The sequence below is a fragment of the Elephantulus edwardii genome, unplaced genomic scaffold, assembly GCF_000299155.1.
Source record: "Elephantulus edwardii isolate Elephantulus edwardi_28Jun2011 unplaced genomic scaffold, EleEdw1.0 scaffold00068, whole genome shotgun sequence".
NCBI classification, from domain to species: Eukaryota; Metazoa; Chordata; class Mammalia; order Macroscelidea; family Macroscelididae; genus Elephantulus; species Elephantulus edwardii.
Window position 1 is genome coordinate 15,299,993 of NW_006399818.1, and position 8,579 is coordinate 15,308,571.

At 43.1% G+C, this 8,579-nt stretch overlaps 2 pseudogenes; one reads left to right on the forward strand and one right to left on the reverse strand.

The window, feature by feature from the left end:
- The first annotated feature begins 2,844 nt into the window (after positions 1-2,844).
- Positions 2,845-3,327, forward strand: LOC102860101 (annotated as a pseudogene).
- Positions 3,328-7,022: 3,695 nt separating this feature from the next.
- LOC102848395 lies at positions 7,023-7,972 on the reverse strand (annotated as a pseudogene).
- Between the last annotated feature and the right edge of the window lie 607 nt (positions 7,973-8,579).

Here is an 8,579-nt window from a genome sequence, read left to right on the forward strand (position 1 = left end):
TTTTTTCTAGGGTGAATAAGGGAAGCTAGGAAGTGGAGGTCCTGGTGGTTCGGTGGTTAAAGCCCTCGATGCTAATGGAAAGGTCCTCAGTTTAAAGCCACCAGTGGCTCCACAGAGGGAAGGAGAGGCCTTTATTTCCATAAAGGTTTATAGGCTGGAGACCTGTTTGGGCGATTCTATCTTGTCCTATAGAGTTACAGCAGCACCAATCAGTAGTCTGGTTTATTTTTAGGGGGGAAGTAGAAAAAGTGGTTTGTAATGAGACTTTAGGAATAAACTTTAACATAACTGGCAGAAGTTAAAAATTCCTGGAGACACTGGTGTCTCTACTATACCATGGGTTCATGTTTTTAGCCAGCAACAGAGTGGTGATGACTGTATTAAGAACTAAGGTGACAATGTTAGCCGGTTCGAATCAGTCAGTTGTTCTATGGGAGACAGATGGGCTATCAATGTCCTTGCAATTCATGGCCTCTGAAAACCTGCTGGAGGGTCAGCTATGAGTCAGTCCAGACTCAACGGTACATAATGACAACAACAAGCTGCTCTTAGGTTTTGCTTATTGGTACAGAGCTTTCTTGCTTAAGTAATTTTTCATTCAACCAGCACTTACTGAGAATACACTATGGGCCAGCCATTGTGCTGGGCAACTCTTGGATTTTGCTTAAGGTCAGCCCCACCCTCTTCCTGCGATTGGCTCAGGAACAGACATGTGACCTGGATCCTGGCAATGAGGCTGAGGAGCAGTTTGCTGGAGACTCATAGGGAAGATTTCTCTTCCAGGATGAAAACTGTCTTATGCACTAGGCATGGGAAAACACCATACGTAAGAGTTTCCGTTTTGCCTAGAATAGTGACTAATTGGAAGAAGTCTCCAGTGTAATGTTATGGTGAATTGTGTCTTCAAAAAAAATATGTGTTGCAAATCCTGACCTCTATGCCTATAGTTTTGGAAGCAGGAGTGGCATCCACTTCCAAAACTACATGCCTCTGGAAACCTTATGAACTTTGATAAATGTTGATAGTTGTAGAGGAGATTCAGGCCTTCTGTTCATAGGGTCGCTATGACTCGTGCTCAACTCGAAGGCAATCAACAACATGCCTATATTTAGGAAGTTTTGGTAGCCTACTAGGTAGGAAGTTGCACTATTAACCCAAAGGCAGGCCGTTCAAATCTGCTAGTTGCTCCATAGAAGAAAGTTGGAAAATCTCCTGTGCAATTTATAGCCCCCAAAAATCTGCTAGAGGGATTTGTCATCTGACACAATGACATCAACAGGCCTATAGTTAAAATCCCATATAGGAATGAGTAGTCTTTGTCATAGGAACAAACAGATTCATCCTGGAGAAGGTGAAACCAGGCAAGGATTTTGAAACTTCATCTAACATATTTTGGGCATGTTACAAGGAGTGAGCAGTCCTTGAAGAGGGACGTCATGCTTGGAATGGTGGAGGGACAGTGCAGGAGAGGAAGGTGCTGGACGAGATGGATTAACTCAATGACTGACTGAGGTAATGGGGGTAGGTATATCAGAGACAATGAGGTTGGCTCAGGATAAGGTAGATTCAGAGCTGTTCTACTTAGGATCGTGCACATAACAACAATTGCATGTAATGACAAGTCTTTATCATGAAAATGAAGCAGAATCAGTGTAAGAAGAGTCTGGAGTTAATCTCTCACAAAATATAAAGGGAGCATCCCATGCAAGAGCTGTATTCTTTCTCCGTACCTATTCAGTCTGTATGCTGAGCAAATCACTTGAGAAGCGGACTTTATAAAGAAGAGTGTGGCATCAGAATTGAAGTGAAGCTTATCAACTCCCTGTGTTATGCAGATGACATAACTGTGTTTGCTGAAAGCAAAGAGGGCTTGAGGTGCTTGCTGCAGAGGGTCAAGGACTACAACCTTCAATATAGATTACATCTCAACATCAAGAAAACAAAAATGCTAACCACTGGGCCAATAGGCAACATCATGATAGAGAAAAGATTGCAATTGTCATTAATTTCCTCTTGCTTGGATCCAGAATCAATACCTTTGGTACTCGCAGTCAGGAACTATGGAGACATATAGCTTTGGGAAAGCCTGTTGTCAGACACCTTTCCAAGGTCTTGAAGAGCAGTTTACATACTAAGGTGTACCTGATTCAAGCCACAGTCTTTCCAGTCACTTGCTATATTATACATCTGAGAGCTGGACAATGAATAAAGATGACAGAAGAAGGAGAAATGCCTTGATCTGTGGTGTTGGAGAAATGCTGAATATTCCATGGACGGGCAAAAGAACAGACATGTCTTGGAGAAAGTACAACCAGAATGTTCCTTGCAGGAAAAGATAGTGAAACTTCCTCTCACATATTTTGAGCATGTTGTTAAGAAAGACTATTCCTTGAAGAGAGATATCATGCTTGAAAAGGTAAAAGGCCAGTGAAAGAGAGGAAGACCTTTAATGAGATAAATTTATACAATAACTGTGGCAATGGGCTCAAGTGTGTCAGAGATAATTAGAATGGCATGTGATAGGACAGGGCTCAGATCTGTTGCTCATAGAGTTGCTTTGAGTCATATTTGACTCAAAGGCACGTAATCTCAGCAACTACAACAACATACAAGCAGAGATGGGGGAAGAGAGAGGCCAGGCACAAGAAATTCTCCAAAGAATTAAGTTGAAAAGAAGAGGATCTTCCACAGGAGCTGGCAAAGCGGGAAATCTTCCCCTACTGCCCATATCTCGAATTTGAACATTTAGCCTCCTCACCAGTCAAGGAACTTGCCCAAAGTGCTAACAAGAAAGAATGTCAGTTTAAAAACTAAAGTGTGGGGCTGGCCCACGGCGCAGGAGTCATGGCGTCCTCGCACAAGCCTAAGTTGTCTAAAAACCTGCTGCGCATGAAGTTCATGCAAAGAGGACTAGACTCAGAAACCAAGAAGCAGGTAGAAGAGGAGGAAAAGAAAATCATCAGTGAAGAGCATTGGTACTTGGATTTGCCAGAGCTTAAAGAGAAAGATAGTGTCATCATTGAAGAGCAGAGCTTCTCGTTATGCAAGGATCTTCTCTACGGAAGAATGTCATTCAAAGGATTTAATGCTGAGGTTGAGAAATTAATGCTTCAGATGAACTCTAAGAATAAGGATGAAGAAATTGAAGATGGAGCAGTGGAGCTTGACGTGTCAGATGAAGAAATGGCTAGACAGTATGAGACCCTCGTGGGGACAATCGGAAAGAAGTTTGCCAACAAAAGAGACCGGGCCAATTTTTAGGAAGATGAAAATGGGAACTTGAAGCCAACTAAAGTGAAGAAAGTGTTTTTAAAACCTCAGGACTAGACTGGGTGCCTGAGACAGACACCTTCTGAGAGATAGTAGCGTATTTTTTGAGCGCTTACTCTGTTTCTTAGAGTTCATAGTCCTGTACTCTGTACCTGTAAAGAGATAAATGTTTCGGGAAATGCTGTTCCCAAGACAGATGTGTGATGGATGTTATACATCCTTTGCTTCATGACATTCATCAAGAATGGGTTTTCAGCTCTCAGTCTGAAAATTACATAGTCTCATGGTTATTTCCTAAAGACTTAAACCTTTTTTTTTAAATACAAATCTGTAGTCCCTGATATGGAACAAATGAATATCAATGTTTAAATGACCCTTGTGTTTATCTTTTACTTTAAATTATTAACCTTCTCAAACCAATTCACATATATTTAATATATTTATAAACTTTGGGATCATGTTTTATGAGAACTAATTCTATGGAACATTATCAGGAATCAACATGCCACTCCATCCTCAAGTATTTACATCGCCAAATACTTTGTCAGTTTATGGTGGTCGGATTTTCTTTAAAACTCTTTATAGATATATATTTTTTTATTAGCAAAAGAACAAAAGCTGTTCTTGAATAAACATCCCTTTTCACATTAAAAAAAAAACCAAAAAAACAAAACACGTGCCTGAACCAAGCCATATTTTCAATTGCTTCTCTTATGTTTGTGAAAGTTGGGCAATGAATAAGGATGACAGAAGAAGAATCAGTGTCTTTGATTTGTGATGTCAGAGAAGAATATTGGATATATTACAGACTGCCACAAGACCGCGCAAGTATGTCTTAGAGGAAATGCAGCCTGGGTGCCCTGAGAGGCATGGATGATAAGACTTCCTCTCACATGCTTTATGTGTGTTGTCAGGAAGAATCAGCCCTGGGGAAAAAAGACATCATGCTGGGAAAAGTGGAGGACCAGAATGGAAAGACCCCCAACAAGAGAGATTATAACATGGGCTTGGGTGTGTCAAAGATTGTAAGGATGGTGCAGAGCAGAACAAGGTTCAGATCCGTTCTCCATAGATTTGCTGTCAGTTGCAGCCAGCTTGACAACAACAACAAACTGCGAGAAAATCCGTTTCTGTTTGTTAAAGCCATCCACGTGTGGTATTTCTGTTGTTGCCGCCCTCTCGAGAATGAAGGCAGTTTAGATAAGTAAACTGTTGTGTGATTCTATGCTATTGTTTAAAATAATAAGCTGACTATAAAGTATAAAGAAAGGTAGGTCTCCGGATTCCTAATACCCACAGACGTGCCCTTTCATGTTATGTAAATGTGCCCTCACTTTGCAGTGACTGAAAGAAGCCCGGCTCATAACCAATTTTTTTCTACAGTCCCCCTTGCTTGCTAGATGTGCAGTTTTTAGATCACTGAAAAGTCTTTGTTCCTTTTCTGGCACTAAAATAAGACTAAGTAAAAAGCTGTATGCACTTTCCCCATCTTACCTACAAATTCCACTTAAAAACACACTTAGGAACACATTTCATTCATAAGCTGGGGACTGCCTGTAATAATAATAGCAAGCGATAGACACAAAATTTGGTATACATAGAATAACTACATAAACATTGTATGAATTTAAAACTTAATTTAAAATTTAAATCTGTAAGCCTGTTATTAGTAAATGAAAAGAAATTCTATGTAAGAATGCTAAGGTTATGAGCAATTCGAAGCACCTGTAACGCTCTCTAAGGGAGGTGTGGTGCTGTAGTCCATAGACCATACCGTTGTTAATCCAAAGGCCATGTCTCTCTAATGGTTTGAATCTGCCTGCATCTCTGCAGAGAAAAGATGAACAAGCTCCCGAGCAATTTACAGCCTTGGAAACCTGCTAGAACAATGACCTGGTTTTGACTCAATAACCATGAGTTTGAGTTTGAAAAATACTTTACAGTGAACTTTGTTTTTGTTATGTGCCGTCTAGTCGCCTACAACTTATAGCAACCCTATGTCCAACAGCTCTGAAGCCTGCCCTGTCCTGAGACAGTCTCACTGACTCTGACACACTTAGCCCATTGCCTCACTGTGTCAACAATACTTTTTATATTGCCTAAAGACTTACTGGTCTACATTAATTTCCGAACCATTGGTTACCATTTGCTACAGTCTGCTTGGGAAGTGTTATTACTCCAAGTGCATTGGCAGGTACACTGTAGCAGGGACCTTGGTATCTGTGTGTTAAGCATTAGGCTGCTATTAGAAAGGTTGAGGGTTCAAACTCATTCATTTCCCTATGATAAAGATGAGCTAGTCTCCTCCATAAAGACTTAAAGCCTTGGAAATCCTATGAGGAAGCTCTACGCTGTCCTGTAGAGTTACTCTGAGTCAGAATCAACTTGAAGGTAGTGGGTTTAGGGCTCTATCATTGTTTGTTTAACTACTTACTTGATGCACCTTTCTAACCACGGCTTTTGTGAATCCCACCAAGTGACTGAGTGGTTGTTGTTACTGTTCTGTGCTATTGAACTGACTATAAATCATAGTATCCTGGCTTTTCAAACTATATGCAGAACATCTTTGGGAAGCTGGGCTTTCTGAGGAGGAATGTAGCATCGGGATTGGAGGAAGACTCAACAACTTGTGTTATATAGATAACATAACTTTGCTTGCTGAAACTGAGGCAGACTTAAAGTGCTTGCTGCAGAAGGTCAAGGACTTTAGTTTTCAATATGGATTGAGGCTCAACATCAAGAAGACAAAGGTTCTAACCACTGGGCTAATTGGCAGCACCATGATAGATGGAGAAGAGATTGAGGTTGTTAACAATTGCAGCTTGCTCAGCTCCACAGTCAACATTCTTGGCACCAGCGGTCAGGAAATCAAAAGATGAATTGCATTGGGAAACTCTGCTTGACAGCGACCTCTCCAGAGTACTGAGAAGCAATGATGTCAGTCTAGAGACTAAGGGGTGCCTGATCTAGGCCTACGTCTTCGCAATTACTTGTTATGCATCAGAGAGCTAGACAATGACTAAAGATGACAAAAGAAGAATTGATGCCTTTGAGTTGTAATGTCAAAGAAGAATTTTGGACATTCCATGGATTATTAAGAAAACACATAGATCTGTCTTGGAGGAGGTGAAACCAAGTTTCTTCTTGGAGGCTAGGATACTGAAGCTCCATCTCACATACTTTGTTCATGTGGCCAGAAAGTACTGATCATTGGAGAAGGACATCATGTTTGGAAGGGTAGAGGGACAGCGCAGGAGAGGAAGACCTTGGATGATATAGATTGATACAGTGAGTGGGGCAATGGGAGTAGGAGTGTCATTGTCAGTGAGACTGGCTCCAGACAGGGCAGGCTCCAGAGCTGTTGTACGTAGGGTTGCTATGAGTCACAGGCAACTTGATGGCCCATAACAACAACAACAACAACAACAACAACAACAACAACAACATGGCAACCAGAGCTGCCATCCAAACAGATGTATGCACACTCCTGTTTATTGCTGCATCATTCACAATAGCAAAGAAATAAAAGCAACCCAAGTGGAACTCACAAATGAATGGATAAAAAAAAACCTATGGTATATTCACACAGTGGAATACTACACAGCACTGGAAACATAAAATTCATAAAACTCATAAAATGTTACACAACATGGGTGACCCTGGAGGACATTATGCTGAGTTAAATATCTCAGTTACAAAAGGATAAATACTGCATAACGCCTCTTGTCGTAAAACAGAACTGACATGGGGGTTCAGGGGACACTAAGAAAAGAGGGGATAAATAATCAACACTGCATGGAGACAGATGAAGGAAAGAACTGTCCTTTGCTTCAGCCCTGGCTGGGTCTGCAGCAGCAGCAGGAGCAGCAGCAGTGGTGGTAGCCAGAGGGGCAGCAGCTACAAATGCAGATGTATCAGCCTGGACGACCTTGACCTTTTCAGCCAGGGGTAAGAAGCACTCAGTCTCCCCAGACAATGCCAGGACCCACTTGTGCTCATAGATGGTTAAGTGGGGTAGTGAGGCCACAGTTGGGTAACCAGTCTGTGGACATAGCTGACAACGATGCGGACACCCTCCAGGAAGCAGCTATGTCGTTTCCTCTGTGATGTCAAGCACTTCAGGACTGTAGATGCTGCCATTGTCAAACACCTGCTGGATAATCAGCCCAAAGGAGGAAGGGGAGGAGTAGAGTAACCTCACTGGCTCCCACCTTGTCTTCTGTCTTAACCAGCTGCACATCACTCAGGATTTCAATGGTGCCTCTGGAGATCCTGGTGGTGATGCCCAAAGCCTGGAAGGAGGAGGACTTTTCGGGGCCTCGACTGGTGTTCTGGGCTAGCACAGTAATCTCACATGGAGCAATGGCACCAGCAGAGGCAGCCGCCCACACTTTATTGGCCAGCAGCATGTCCCTGACCTCAGTGAGATCCTCCCTGATGAACACAGACTCCATGTTTCCCTGTATGTGAGGCAGCAGCTTCTCCAGGGCCAGGTTGATGTCCAGATGGCCCCGGATGGCTTTGCACATCACGGTGTTCTTGCCCATCAGCACCACGGCCTTCTCGCTGAAGGACATGTGGATCTGCTGAACCTGCCCTCATTGTCTGCACCCACGATGAAGCATTCGGGATAATCATCCAGAAGTTGGACGATGTTAAGGAAGTTGTTAGACCTCGAGGTCACCATGTCCTCCCTGAACATCAACATGGTGTGTTTGAGACTGCCACGTGGGGTATAAAGATGAGGTCACTCTCACAAAGGTGCCTGGTGACAGCACAGTGTGTCCTTTGGACCTGAGATCCCCACACTGAGACATCCTCCACAGAGCCATAACCCTGGAGAGATGCTGAGACGGCAACGTTAGATCAGCAGAACCAAGACAACGATGAGAGAACTACAGGCTCCCAGCCCACCCACAGAGTAAGAAATCCAAGTGCCTTGGGATCAGAAGGTTTACTAGTGGCTTAACCTTCCAGGGATGTTAATGGTGAATAAGATGTTGTTGTTGTTGTTATGTGCCGTCGAGTCGTTTGCGACTCATAGCGACCCTATGTACAAAAGCCCTAAACCCTGCTCTATCCTGTGCCAATCGCACTGCCCCTGACACACCCATCCCGATTACCCCAGCCACTGAATCAATCCATCTCACAGAGGGTATTCCCCTCTTGTGCCGTCCCTCCACCCTCCCAAGCATGATGTACCTCTCCAAGGACCTGTCCCTCCTTGCAACATGCCCAAAGTATGTCAGACGAAGCCCCAGAATCCTTGCCTCCAAGGAGCCTCCTGGTTTAACCCTCTCCAGGATGAA